Raw genomic sequence first — 15,589 nt, forward strand, 5'->3', positions numbered from 1 at the left:
GGGAAGAGATCCTTATTTTATCATACCTTCTAGCTGCATCAAAGTTGCTTTTGACAAAGTCATTGAAAGGTCTCATGTGCTCCTCTTTGGTGAATAAAACATGGTTGGCAATGCTCTGCAGGATCTGGAAGAGATAAATAAAAACATGTCAACAACAAGGCAAGATCCTCAAATAGAATACACCATATGTGACTGAATTCAGGAAGGTGAGCTTACCAAATTCTCAAGACTGACTATTTTAACATTTTATAAAAGTGTAAAATAATTAAATGAAGAATTTGAGACAAGTAGGAGAAAAAGCCCTTAAATGATATATTTTCTTAGTTTACACCCATTCAGCATCGTTCTCATCCTCTTAAGCTGTAGCCACAGGCACTTTTTTTTAACCTTTATTTAACTAGGCGATTCAGTTAAGAACAAATTGTTAGTTACAACGACGGCCTAGGAACAGTGGGTTAACTGCCTTGTTCAGGGGCAGAACAACAGATTATTACCTTGTCAGCTCAGGGATTCGATCTAGCAACCTTCCAGGTACTAGTCTTCCGGGTAACTTTAATGATTCACATGTAAACATATGAGTCAGAATGACATTTCATACTGTCATATCGTTTCTGTACCATACCGGGGTATACAGTATTCCTGAATGTGCACTATTTCAACAAAAATAACAGTACATACAGTGCCATCGGAAAGCATTCAGAACCCTTGACTTACAACCGTATTCTGAAATGGATTAAATCAGTTTTTTCCCCTCAATCTACACACAATAACCCATAATGACAAAGCAAAAACAGGGTTTTAGAAATGTTAGCTAATTTATTAAAAATTAAAAACGGAAATATCACATTTTCATAATTATTCAGACCCTTCAGTCAGTACTTTGTTATAGCACACTTGGCAGCGATTACAGCATTGAGTCTTCTTGGGTGTGACGCTACAAGCTTGGTACACCTGTATTTTGGAAGTTTCTCCAATCCTTCTCTGCAGATCCATCAAACTCCTTCAGGTTGGGTGGGGAGCGTCGCTGCATAGCTTTTTTGAGGTCTCTCCAGAGATGTTCGATCGGCGGGGTCAAGTTTGGGCTCTGGTTGGGCCACTCAAGGACATTCAGAGACTTGTTCCGAAGCCACTCCTGCATTGACTTGGCTGTGTGCTTAGGAGTAAGGTCCTGTTGGAAGGTGAACCTTTGCCCCAGTTTGAGGTCCTAAGTGCTCTGGAGCAGGTTTTTATCAAAGATCTCTCTGTACATCTTTCCCTCGATCCTGACTGGTCTCCCAGTCACTGCAGCTGAAAAACATCCCCTCAGCATGATGCTGCCACCACCATGCGTCACCATAGGGATGGTGTCAGGTTTCCTCCAGACGTGATGCTTGGCATTCAGGCCAAAGAGTTCCATCTAGGATTCATCAGACCAGAGAATCTTGTTTCTCATGGTCTGAGACTCTTTAGGTGCTTTTTGGCAAACTTCAAGCGGGCTGTCATATGCCTTTTACTGAGGAGTGGCTTCTGTCTGATCACTAACATAAAGGCCTGATTGGTGGAGTGCTGCAGAGATGGTTGTCCTTCTGGAAGGTTCTACCATCTCCACAGAGGAACTCTGGAGCTCTGTCAGAGTGACCATCGGGTTCTTGGTCACCTCCCTGACCAAGGCCCTTCTCCCCCAAATGCTCAGGTTTGGCCAGGCGGCCAGCTCTAGGAAGAGTCTTGGTGGTTACAAACTTCTTCCATTTAAGAACGATGGAGGCCACTATGTTCTTGGGGACCTTCAATGCTGCAGAAATGTTTTGGTACCCTTCCCCAGATCTGTGCCTCGACACAATTCCTTCGACCTCATGGCATGGTTTTTGCTCTGACATGCACTGTCAACTGTGGGGCATTATATAGACAGGTGCGTGCATTTCCAAATCATGTCCAATCAATTTAAATTTACCACAGGTGGACTTCAATCAAGTTGTAGAAACATCTGAAGGATGATCAATGGAAACAGGATGCACCTGAGCTCAATTTTGAGTTTCATAGCAAAGGGTCTGAATATTTACACTGTATGTAAATAGGGTATTTTTTTATTACATTTGCTAAAAAGTTCTAAAAACCTATTTTTGCTTTGTCATTATGGGGTATTGTGTGAAGATGGGTGAGGATTTTTTTTTATTGAATGCATTTTTTAGAATAAGGCTGTAACCTAACAAAATGTGGGAAAAGTAAGGTGGTCTGAATACTTTGAGGGCACTGTACACACACACACACACACCCCCCAGTCAAACGTTTTAGAACACCTACTCATTCAAGGGCTTTTCTTTATTTTTTACTATTTTCTACATTGTAGAATAGTGAAGACATCAACACTATGAAATAACACATATGGAATCATGTAGTAATAAATCAAATAATATGTTATATTTGGAAATCTTCAAATAGCCACCCTTTGCCTTGATGACAGCTTTGCACATACTTGCTCCATTGCCAAGATAAACCATCCACTTGACAGGTGTGGCACATCAAGAAGCTAATTAAACAGCATGATCGTTACACAGGTGCACCTTGAACTAGGATCAATAAAAGGCCACTCTAAAATGTGCAGTTTTGTCACACAACACTATGCCACAGATGTCTCAAGTTTGGAGGGAGCATGCAATTGGCATGCTGACTGCAGGAATGTCCAACAGAGCTGTTGCCAGAGAAATGAATATTCCTTTCTCTTACTTAAACTGCCTCCAACGTCGATTTAGAGAATTTAGTAGTACGTCTAACCGGCATCACAACCGCAGACCACGCCAGCCCAGGACCTCCACATCCGGCTTCTTCACCTGCGGGATGGTCTTAGACCAGCCAACCGGACAGCTGGTCAAACTGTGGGATTACACAACCGAAGAATGTCTGTACAAACTGTCAGAAAACGTCTCGGGGAAGCTCATCTGCAAGCTCGTCATCCTCACCAGGGTCTTGACCCGACTGCAGTTGTGCGTTGTAACCAACTTCAGTAGGTACATGCTCACCTTCACTGGAGAAGTGTACTCTTCACGGATTAATCCCGGTTTCAACTGTACTGGAAACCGAAATGGCAGACAGCGTGTACAGCATCGTGTGGGCGAGCGGTTTGCTGATGTCAACGTTGTGCCCCATGGTCGGTGGTGGGGTTATGGTATGGGAAAGCATAAGCTACGGACAATGAACTCAAATGCATTTTATCGTTGGCAATTTGAATGCACAGAGATAATGTGACGAGCTCGAGGCCCATTGTCGTGCCATTCATCCGCCACCATCACCTCATGTCACAAGGATCTGTACACAATTCCTGGAAGCTGAAAATGTTCCAGTTCTTCCACGGCCTGCATACTCAGACAGGACACCCATTGAGCATGTTAAGGATGCTCTGGATGGACATGGACAATAGAGCGTTCCAGTCCCCTTTGTTTTGTACACTGCTGCTACTCGCTGTTTATTATACATGTAGTCACTTCACCCCTACCTACATGTACAAATGACCTCTAACCTCTACCCCGGCATATTGACCCGGTACCAATACCCCCTGTATATAGCCTCATTACTAACCTGTAGCCCAGCACATTGACCCGGTACCAATACCCCCTGTATATATCCTCATTACTAACCTGTAGCCCAGCACATTGACCCGGTACCAATACCCCCTGTATATATCCTCATTACTAACCTGTAGCCCAGCACACTGACCCGGTACCAATACTCCCTGTATATAGCCTCCTTACTAACCTGTAGCCCAGCACACTGACTCGGTACCACTACCCCCTGTATATAGCCTCATTACTAACCTGTAGCCCAGCACACTGACTCGGTACTACTAGCCGGTATATAGCCTCATTACTAACCTGTAGCCCAGCACACTGACTCGGTACCACTACCTGGTATATAGCCTCATTACTAATCTGTAGCCCAGCACACTGACTCGGTCCCACTACCCGGTATATAGCCTCATTACTAACCTGTAGCCCAGCACACTGACATCGGTACCACTACCCGGTATATAGCCTCATTACTAACCTGTAGCCCAGCACACTGACTCGGTACCACTACCCGGTATATAGCTTCATTACTAACCTGTAGCCCAGCACACTGACTCGGTACCACTACCCGGTATATAGCCTCATTACTAATCTGTAGCCCAGCACACTGACTCGGTCCCACTACCCGGTATATAGCCTCATTACTAACCTGTAGCCCAGCACACTGACATCGGTACCACTACCCGGTATATAGCCTCATTACTAACCTGTAGCCCAGCACACTGACTCGGTACCACTACCCGGTATATAGCCTCATTACTAACCTGTAGCCCAGCACACTGACTCGGTACCACTACCCCGTATATAGCCTCATTACTAACCTGTAGCCCAGCACACTGACTCGGTACCACTACCCCGTATATAGCCTCATTACTAACCTGTAGCCCAGCACACTGACTCGGTACCACTACCCGGTATATAGCCTCATTACTAACCTGTAGCCCAGCACACTGACTCGGTACCACTACCCGGTATATAGCCTCATTACTAACCTGTAGCCCAGCACACTGACTCGGTACCACTACCCCGTATATAGCATTGTTATTTTAGTGGGTCACTTTTTTATATTTCAATTGTTGTTTATTTAGTACATATTTTCTAAGCTCTATTTCTTGAACTGCGTTGTTGGTTAAGGGCTTGTAAGTAAGCATTACACGGTAACATCTGATTTGATATCCAGCAACCTCGCACAGCCATTGAAGATGAGTGGGACAACATTCCACAAGACACAATCAACTCCATACGAAGGAGATGTGTCGCACCGCATGATGGCCACACCAGATACTGACTGGTTTTCGCCCTTACCTTTTTTTTAAGGTATCTGTGACCAACAGATGCATCTCTATATTCCAATTCATGTGAAATCCATAGATTAGGGCCTAATGAATATTTAAATTGACTGATTTCCTCACATGAACTGTAACTCAGTAAAATCTTTGACGTTATTGCATGTTGCGTTTACATTTTTGTTTAGTGTACTTATACACATTTTGGGGACGCACAAAACTATTTAGGCAACAGGGATCTTGATCCAGAACGGGATTGAATGTCACTGCTGTAACCAAGAAGCTTAATCTTGACATCTCGCCACTTAACTAGCAAGTTAGCAAACCGAAAGAGTAGCTGGAGCCCTGAGCTGGATATAATTTTCTTGATAGATTCTTAGATTCCTCATAGCTAAACTTAACTTATGCAGTGGTGTAGCACGCACCCCTGCAGCCTCCGCAAATAAACTAAAGTAAGTAACACAATAAAATAATAGTGAGGCTATATACAGGGGGGGGGGGGGGGGGGGGGGGGGGGGGGTACCGGTACCAAGTCAATGTGCGGCTGTACAGGTTAGTTGAGGTCATTTGTACATGTAGGTAGGAGTGAAGTGACTATGCATACAATAGATAATAAACAGTGAGTAGCACCAGTGTAAAAACAAATGGGGTGGGTCAAGGTAAATAGTCTGGTGGCCATTTGATTACTTGTTCATCTATCTTATGGCTTGGGGGTAGAATCTGTTAAGGAGCTTTTTGGTCCTAGACTTGGCGCTCCAGTACCGTTTGCCGTGCGGTAGCAGAGAAAACAGTTTATGACTTGGGTGACTGAAGTCTGACAATTTTGGGGGTTTTCCTCTGACACCACCTAATATATAGGTCCTGGATGTCAGAGAGCTTGGCCACTACCCTCTGTAGCACCTTACGGTCAGATGCCGAGCAGTTGCACGGTGCAGCTGTAGAACTTTGAGGATCTAGGGACCCTGCCAAATCTTTTCAGTCTCCTGAGGGGGAAAAGGTGTTGTCGTGCCCTTTTCAGGATTGTCTTGGTGTGTTTGGACGATAATAGTTAGTTGGTGAAGTGGACACCAAGGAACTTGAAACTCTCGACCCGCTCCACTACAGCCCCGTCGATGTTAATGGGGGCCTGTTCAGCCCACCTTTTCCTGTAGTCCACAATCAGCTCCAAGTTTGTAATTAAGGCATATTAGCGCTTATTTAATTTTTTAACAGCCCTACTGTGAACTAGGAAATAGCGTCAAATGCCTACGATGCTGAATCCAGTCACATAGTGTTAAGTCATATTGTATATGAGGCCTGGGTGCCCTGTCCTCTTACCTTGGACATGAGCTTCAATCCCCTCTCTATCCTGGGAGGAGGTTTCTTATCCAGGATGCCCGCCTCATAGGGTGACACTATGGCAGGGTTGATGAAACGTAGGAACATGGCACTACCCACCGCCCCTATGCTGTTCTGGGGGAAACGCTGGCTGACCACCTGAATGTGAGGGTGTTGGAGGAGGGATAGTAAGAACATTGTTAGAGAGAGGGAGAGGAGGAGAGGGCATGGGTTGGAGCAGATCGAATGTAGGAGAAAGTATTCCACAGGCTAGAGGACACAAGATGGCCACGTCACCACCAAACCACATTCACACCACTAGGCCCGCTTCAAAACTGAGTTAGAGATTAAAAAGGAAAGCAAGGCGCCTGGAACTCTAGATAAAGGGGAGAGGAGAATCTTAGACCAGTCCTAACTACTAGTTTAGACTTGATACTGTACGCTACTGAGAAAGCACTGGGCAATGTTCAGTTAAATCCATCGCCTGAACTGAACAAACGTTCTGCATGTCTGCATACTGAAATGTCATCAGCTGTAACACAAGTGTATTTTAAAAGGGGGATCGCAGCAATGGAATTACTAGGCTGTAAGATGAAAATAATTGTTTCATTGCTGCTGCAACACCACAAGCTGTTATTAACAGCCTGCAGTATTAGATTGCTTTGAAAGGTCAGCCAATTACCAGGCCTCTACAGCTTACTGCTCAGTCCCATGAACACAGGATATTGACCGCTAGCAATATTAACCATGATGCCAATATGACATCTCAACCGATGAAGGAGACACAACTACTCATGATAACAAGCTGCTAGCTCACTTCATAGTTTGTTTCAGATTCGGTAAATGCAGTAGAGGGGGCCTCCCGAGTGGTGTAGCGGTCTAAGGCACTACATCGCTACAGATCCTGGTTCGATCCCAGGCTGTGCAGCAGCCGGTCGCGACCGGGAGACCCATGATGCGGCGCACAATTGGCCTAGCGTCATCCGGGTTAGGGGAGGTTTTGGCCGGCCGAGTTGTCCTTGTCCCATCGCGCTCTAGCCACTCCTGTGGCGTGCCGGGCTCATTGCACGCTGACACGGTCGTCAGGCGTACGGTGTTTCCTGCGACACATTGGTGCGGCTGGCATCCAGGTTAAGCAGGCGTTGTGTCAAGAAGCAGTGTGGCTTGCCGGGGTCGTGTTTCAGAGGACGCACGGCTCTTGACCTTCGCCTCTCCCGAGTCCGTTCGATGGGACAATTGGATATCACAAAATTGAGAAAAAAAGGGGTCAAATTAAATAAAATATAATAATTAAATACAAATACAGAATAATGATTAAATTAAAAAAAACATATATAAATATGCAGTAGAGGGAACTGAGGGTGTGGTCATCAGATCACCCCTGGGGTGGACGTCTTTCTGCACTGCCAAACGTAGCTAGTACTGAACGGCACAGAAACCTTAGGTCTTCGCGAGTGTTCCAAATTCCAGGAATCCAGGAATGATAAGGAATTCCAGGAGTGGATCCCAGGACACAGAGTAGCACCACACAACTATCTGCCAAAGTGCCCCGTGACCTGCAATTACAAGCCCCTTATCATAGACCCCCAAACTCCTTTCAAACACCAACCCCAAAAAAACTCACACCATTAAGAGACCAGAGGAGCAGTGGATAGGAACATTGTAGCTACAACAGTCCCACCAGTTTGTGGTGAGCGTACATTGAAACCGAGAGAAACTTGTTTGGAAGTAAAAGTATTAGTAGTGGGATTTCAGGTGGTGATTGTAAAAAGGACGGGAGTATAAAGTAGTTTAAGGTGATAGAAGAGCAAGAGGACTTCCCTTTCTTTCAACAGAGTGGCCAGGGAGAACGTTCTCTGAACTTACTGCTTTTTTGCTTTCCTTTTTCTCTTTAACTGTGGCTTTATTCAGTAGAGAGTGGCAAGTTGCCTACAGAACAGAGATGGGCACAAAAAAAGTCACCACAAACACACACACCCCCCCCAAACTACTACATTCGTATACAGAACCTGCACAAATACTACTGCCTTCGTATACAGAACCTGCACAAAAGTGCAAGTGATTCCTATGCCATCAAAGCTTACCTTGTGATGTACATTTACCTAGTTCATAATAACCACCCTGGAAACAGAAATGGTGACCACTGCAGAAAAAGCTTAGATAATTCCTGAGATAAAAGGAACCCTGTCAGTCAGATGAGGGTTTCCAGCCGGTGGAGTGGGTTAGAGTTGGGACTTGAGGGGTCTAATACGTACCTGGAACAGGCAGTGACAGACACTGCGCAGCTGAGGGGGGAACTCTGTAGAGGAGTTGATGATGGCCAGGAAGAAGCGGTTGGTGATTTGCAGCAGGTTCCTCTGGTTCTCCTCCAGGTTCTCACTCTGCTCCAGCCTGCAGCCGGAGACACGGAACCAGTCAGCCATAACCAGAGACACAGAACCAGTCAGTCATAATCAGAGACAGCAAGAGAGCATGGGACAATGCAACACTTCTTCCATGTTGCCGAGAATCTTAACATTTTCCAAAGGTCCTAACTGAAATCAAAACAAGCAGATTATCAGTTAAATTGACAAGCAATTCTCTTGGTTTAAATAGCACAGCTGGGGAAAAAAAGTGGGTGAATGAGTTGAATAGTGTCTGTGGGGTAGGTTACCTGGTGGGATCCACCTCGAAGCTGATGAGCTGCCACTCTGGGGCAGTGATGACCCCTCTGAGGAGAGGCTCCAGCAGCTTCTGCAGGTACGTGGCCCCGTACACCTGAAACAGCAGAGGGAGGGAGGGGTGGACACAGGCATAAACACACTGACAACCTAAACTAGAACTCATTTTAGAAAGCAGGCGCCATGCTTCTTTGAAAGCCGAAGACCATATTGTGTCATGACCCTTGTCAGAGAGCAGGTATTTTGCATAGTCGTAAAAGAGCTCAACCACACTTTCTTTCCTGGGTTGATCAGGACAGGACTGGGCACCTAGCCAGTCATGTTGTGTACCTTAAAGCAGAAGGTCATGATCTTGCTGGCCAGACTGTTTCCTCTGAACAGAGTCTGCATGGAGTCTGCCAGCTCCACCTCCTTGGAGAACATGTTCCACAGCAGCTGGTAAAGGAGATGGCGCGAGTCAAACAGAGTCACCAGCACCCGCGCCAGCTCATCCTGACAGGGGACAGGAGGGGAGAAAAAAAAATCACTTACAGAGATCATACCGTTAGTGACACAGCTCACACTCCGACACCCACAGTCTACACATCACTAACACAACACTGACATTCATATTCACACCTATGAACAGTAGGAAACCATTTGCGTTAAATGTTATTCCATTTACACTGCCATATCTAACACCAGGGTCAAGATGATGGGTCACACAGAAAGGACAGTGGGTGGTGAGTAGACTGCATACCCATTGGGAGCAGGGCACTACGTTGGCCAGAGCCATGGCAATAGGCAGCTCTCCCTGGTCTCCCATCATGGTGACCAGCTCTACCAGCCTCTCAAACCGGTCAGCAAGCACCGTCTCTGCCAGTGTGTCAAACTCTGTTCCCTGCTGCAGGATCTTAGTCAGCACCTCCATGAAGGTGGCCCGAGTCTGCAGGTCCTTATGGTAGCCCAGACCTACACACACATCGAGAGAACGCAAGAGAGAGCGCAATAGGTAAGATAATGCATTTCTCTATGTGGGACAAGAGGGAATATCATTGAACATGGGCAAGTATCGTTTTAACGACCCTACACTAATGAGGAATTAGATGTAATTCACAGAGATCCCATTAAAGCCACTTCCACTGTCAATCTTCTTTCGCATGTGCAGTGAAGCACTTTAAAAACAGGGACACATGAAGCAGCCAACCAAAGAGCGAGCCCAAGCTTCATTCCTGATAAGTTTCTATGTTAGGCTTCCAGACTGACCGATGGAGTGCATGAGGCCGCTGTCCACGTTGGCGTTGAGGAGGTTGGACATGGCCAGGACGGTGCAGTGTCTGAGGGAGGCCAGACGTCGGGACATGCCCCTCTTCCTCCCTGCCACCTGCTGCCCATCATCCTCCACCTCACTGCAGTCATTCAGCAGGTTCATGAACAGGGTGAAGTACCTGGGAGGAGGACACACACAATCACTACAAAGCTAGTGGGAGTAATGATGCCAGACTTTGCTTTCTGGAGAATTATGATGTACAGAAGTAATAAAATGCAATAGTAGTAGAGCTTGGCTGGCGTACTTGAGGAAGAGCTGGGACTTGGCCTCCATCAGTTCCACTCCATCTCCCTCCTCAGGCTGGAGAGGCAGGCCAGCTAGCAGAGACACCACCGCCTCCATACTGGCCTGGTCCAGGTCCCTGTATATCACACAGCACAGGGTATAGATTAGGGGTTAGAGGTCACAGAGGTCATGTTCACATCAGGTGTGTGAGGAGGGTACAATCCAAGCAGGGGGTAGTAGAACAGTACCTGGTAAGACACTTCACGTCATCGTCAGCCGCTTGGTTTGAGGTGCCCATCACCCAGTCTGTCAGGTACTCCACCATCTTGTTCCTGCAGGGATGAATGGACATTGCTTTACAGTATGTCAACTAAATGACAGTTTTTTTTATTACTCCGTATCAATATGTTGCAGTAAACCTGGACAGTACAGTTTGACAGACAGTCAAAACTCCAGGAGAACATTCTCACCTGAACTTCATCTCCTGGCAGAAGGACAGGTCGTCTCGTCTCTCCATCATCACCTCCACCAGCTGGCACAGCTTGGTCTTGATCTGGATGGCATGCACTATGTTGCCTAGGATACGCACATACCTGCCAACACAACACAGGGCATGTGGAGGATGAGAGTGGGCAGTGGGCTCACAGCAGCTCACCAACATTCTCATGGTCGGGATAGAGGAGAGGACAGGAGGGGTGGCATTTACCTGACCAGGTTGAGCATCATGGTCTCTATGCTGGCCTGTCCCAGGTGCTCTGAGCTGCCCTCAGTGTGGTTGTCCAGTAGGTTCTTCATGATGGCGATGGTCTGCTCCACAAACTGGGTGTTGGTGTCATTGATTGGGACCTAAACAGACACAGAAAAATATATTTTACCACAAAAGCTAACAAAGACAACAGGTACCTTCTCCATTCCTTCAGTGACATTTGATATAAAAGGTATTACCCTTTTCAAAAGCAAGAGTGCTCACACCAATGTGATTATACTATAACAAACAGATAATCGATGATGTTTTCTAAGCATGCGTGTGTTTGTGTGTTCTCTCACCGGCCCCTGTGCGTCGAAGAAGCGGCTGATGCCGTTCTTGAGTTTGTTGAAGAGCATGGGGTAAAGAGCTGGGCTGAGCTCCAGGCCAACTAGGTCCTTAACATTAGTCCGGATCTGAACACCCTTCTCATGGCTGCACACCATGAGGGACAGCAGGCGGTCCAGGAAGCGGCCCAGGGGTGTCTCCGTGTTCCCCTCACAGGAGCCCATGGAGATCATGGAGCCTTTCCTCTCACTGAGAGGCCCCATGGGGGGGCTGTAGGTGGCCAGGCCTGGGGCGCTGCGCTGCTGCAGACACACACCTCCCAGAGCACACAGGAAGCCCGTCATGTTGATCCACTCCTGGACACAGAAGCAGAGAGAGAGGACCAATGAGAGAAGGCAACAGAGAGACAACACCAATCCACAACCAAATAATATGTGAAGTGTATTTTTGATTTGCATAACAGGAATGCATAAGAACAAGGTACTGGGTGTGTGCTTGCCTGGCCATCCTCTAGCTTAGTTTTGGGATGGGTGAGGATTAATTTGGTTGCCTGCTCCCATTTTGCATGCGTGTCTTCCCATGCCTGTGGGGAAGATCGTAAAACAAATGCTGAGTTGATATCAATATCGTGCTTCACAAACATCCTTCCATGATTGAAGCATCAGGGTATGAACAGGAACACAGCAGCAGGCCACTCTTTCACCTCTTTGTTTCCTGCAGTAGGATGTTCGATCCTCCTCAACAGAGCCATCACTCTCTTCTGCAGGGCTGAGCGGCCTGAAAACACAAACACACGAAGACAGGAGCCTTCACCTCGCTGACAGCCCCAGCACACACACTCAACACACATGCTGCTGCTACTGTCTATTATCTATCCTATTGCCTAGTCACTTTACCCCTACCTATATGTACATAGCTATTTGAATTACCTCGTACCCCTGCACATCGACTCGGTACTGGTACCTCGTATATATAGCCATGTTATTTTTTACCTGTTATTCACTGTGTAATTATTATTTTTTTTTATTTTATCTTTAAATCTGAATTGTTGGGAAACTGTAAGTAAGCATTTCACTGTTAGTCTACACTTGTTTATGAAGCATGTGACAAATATCATTTGATTTGAGCATCATGACCTGAGTTCTCATGGTGGGACTGCCCTCTATAGCAGTGGAGGCTCCTCAGAAGAGGAAGGGGAGGCCCATCCTCCTCAGTGAATTTCAGACAAATTAAAACTGAAACATTACAAAGGTTATCCTTTTTAGATAAAACTATACTAAATATATTCACATCACCAAATCATTGATTAAAACACACTGTGTTGCAATGAAGGTCTACAGTAGCCTCAGCCGCATTCTGTAGGGTAGCACCATGGTGTAGCCGGAGGACAGCTAGCTTCAGTCCTCCTCTGGGTACATTGACTTCAATACAAATCCTAGGAGGCTCGTGGTTCTCACCCCCTTCCATAGACTTACACAGTAAGTCGTCCTCCAACCTATCAGAGCTCTTGCAGAACGAACTGACATGTCCACCCAATCAAAGGATCAGAGAATTAATCTAGTACTGAAAGCATAAGCTACAGCGAGTTAGCACTGCAGTGCATAAAATGTGGTGAGTAGATGACTCAAAGAGAAAGACAACAGTTGAAGACATTTCTTCTAAAATAAAGGAGACATAAGAGAGCGAGCTAGCTATATTTCGTAATATTTTTTTCACTTACTTAGCTAGTGATTGCAGCTAGCTAGTTTAGCCTACTCAAACATGGAGGGATGCTACAGTATGTTAGCAATGATGTAGGCTGCGGTTAGCGTTTATGGTATGGATGTTTGGCTTGGAAAGAGCTAATGTGTTGTGCACTCTAGTCCACAAGTGAAGGGAAAAGGTGGAGGATGGCGCGTAGGAATTACACAACGAGCAGATCATGCTGTTTGTATGTGGCAGCTATGAAAGTGAACTGTGTTTGTGTGTATTCGTTCCACCGATTCTGTTGAAAAACATTTTTTAAACGGAAGCAAAGGGAACCAAACAGGGATAAACATACCTGAATTTTCCCAACAGAAACTCTCGTTTGCAACTGTTGGACTAATTATTACACCCTAGATCAGCTAGATGCAGGCAAGAATGTCCAAGACGGTATTGAACGTGTCACTGTCTTGATTACTTACATATTTCTCTTGACCTACGCACCTACGTTGTAAACTTTCATTCATAGTGTAGGTTGTAGCAACCTCATGACGGGTATAGGGAAAATTTGAGTATCATGTAGCTGCCTAAACCTATCAATGTTACATTGAGCTGGGTGAATGGAATATGAATGACAGTCATCCAATATGCTGTAATAGAATAAAGGCCATGCTCGTAAAAATTAAATAAATCGTCCTCCCTCATCTTAAATGGCACCGACCGCCACTGCTCTATAGGTACAGCGCCATCATTTCTCCCCAAGGTCACTCTGGATTATTGAACTGACCCAGACGAAGAAATCTTAGGAGGTCATTAGCTTGTGCGTTCACGACTAACCTGTGGACATCATGTTGCTGACGGAGGCAAACTCGATGAAGGTGTTGTAGTTGGGCAGGATAGTCTGTACCGGGACCTCATCCACGCAACAGCGGACCTCAGCCTCCTCACACAGGTGTCTGAAGCAGGACATGGCCACCAGAACGGCCTCCATGTCAGGGCTCCACAGGAACATGTAGAGACACACCTCCAGCTTGGTCTGGGCCTGTCTACAGATGGGGATGCCACTGCCCACCGTGGCCCGCTCCTGGGGGAGGAAGACAGGACAGAGGGTTAGAACAGAGATCTAAACGAGGTCACGTTCAGGAGGGTGTTCAGAATGTATATAGAAATGTCATACATAGAAATGTCATACATAGAGCTGGCATTTCTCCCTACTCTGCATGACAGAAGTATATATATGTTATACAAAGAATATTCCTGAACATTATACAATGTTGTGCCTTCCTGGATGAGACACAGAGGTATAAGGAATACATAACACAAAACGCAGTAACCTACCTTGTTCCTGAGGAGGAACTTGTTCCTGCAGATGAGGATCTCCCTCAGCCACTTGAGGATCTCTGTGCTGTTGATCATCTGGTGGCCAACCAGCTTCTTACAGATGAAAAAGAGGACCTGAGAACTGTAGGGTACAAAAGTCAATCACAGTCAACTTGGGTGACCATCTCTGCTAACCAATCAGCATCAATCAACACTCAATTTCACCTGGCATCTAATGTGGAGGATCACGCATAAGCAAAGGTGGTTAAACAAATGGGGCATTTAGGCTACCTGATATCCCAGAAGGTCTCAATGGGAGCATCTGGGTTCCACAGCTCTATGGTCTCAGGTTGATGCAGGACCAAGAGGGCCTACAAAAGGAAGAGAACGGGAGGAGTATCTATTAGCCACTGTGGCAAATGTAACCATAATGGAGAAAAAGGAGAGAGAGAGAGGGAGAGAGGGAGAGAGGGAGAGAGATGAGGCTCACCTCCATGGCCTCCTGTGAACACTCTCCCATGTTGGCCAGAGGCACCAGCTGCACCAGGCCGGTGATCAGCTCTGCTGTACTGCTCTGGATCTCCTGACCCTGCTTACCCGGGTTCTGACACACACAAAGCAAACCTACAGTACACACGTACACGACTACACAGCCATGTACAAACATGCCAAGAGTGGCTTTTCCGGATCCAGCCTGCCTATAAGTCTTTGATTTAGAAAGTCTTAAGCTGGTTTGGGATTTGCAGTCTCTAACCAAACACTTGGCTTATTTGTCTAAATCTAACCCTGCAAGTGGAATTAACCACGATAATCCCTTAACTCAACACAGAAAATGTAGAATTAAAGGATAAGTAAAACTACTGTGTTAAACAGACCATCCTCAAACAGCAAAACACACATTGTTTATTTCTGGCCAGGAGACCTAAAGTAGAGTAAATCTAAAGTAGAGTAAATACTAACATGCAGCATGAGTTTAGGGTCAGAGTGGATGAGCTTGACCAGGGCCAGCAGGAGGCTCCGCGTGTCCAGGTCTGTGGTCTTCTCCTTGAACTTCAGACTGGTCATCTTCTCCTTGAAGGTCAGACTCTGAAGGGAACAAGCAGTAGAGACTGGCTGTGAGCAGGAACATTCATTCAATATGAGGGGAGTGGGGAAAAAAGAAGGAGGGTAAGGAAAACGTGGAAAGGGGAACTAGAGGAGACGGAAACAGATGCAGA

General features: G+C 46.2%; 1 pseudogene; it reads right to left on the reverse strand.

The window, feature by feature from the left end:
- LOC110533866 overlaps nucleotides 1-15,589 on the reverse strand; it is a 76,859-nt pseudogene that overhangs the window by 42,221 nt on the left and 19,049 nt on the right.

Source organism: Oncorhynchus mykiss, chromosome 10, assembly GCF_013265735.2.
Source record: "Oncorhynchus mykiss isolate Arlee chromosome 10, USDA_OmykA_1.1, whole genome shotgun sequence".
NCBI lineage: Eukaryota > Metazoa > Chordata > Actinopteri > Salmoniformes > Salmonidae > Oncorhynchus > Oncorhynchus mykiss.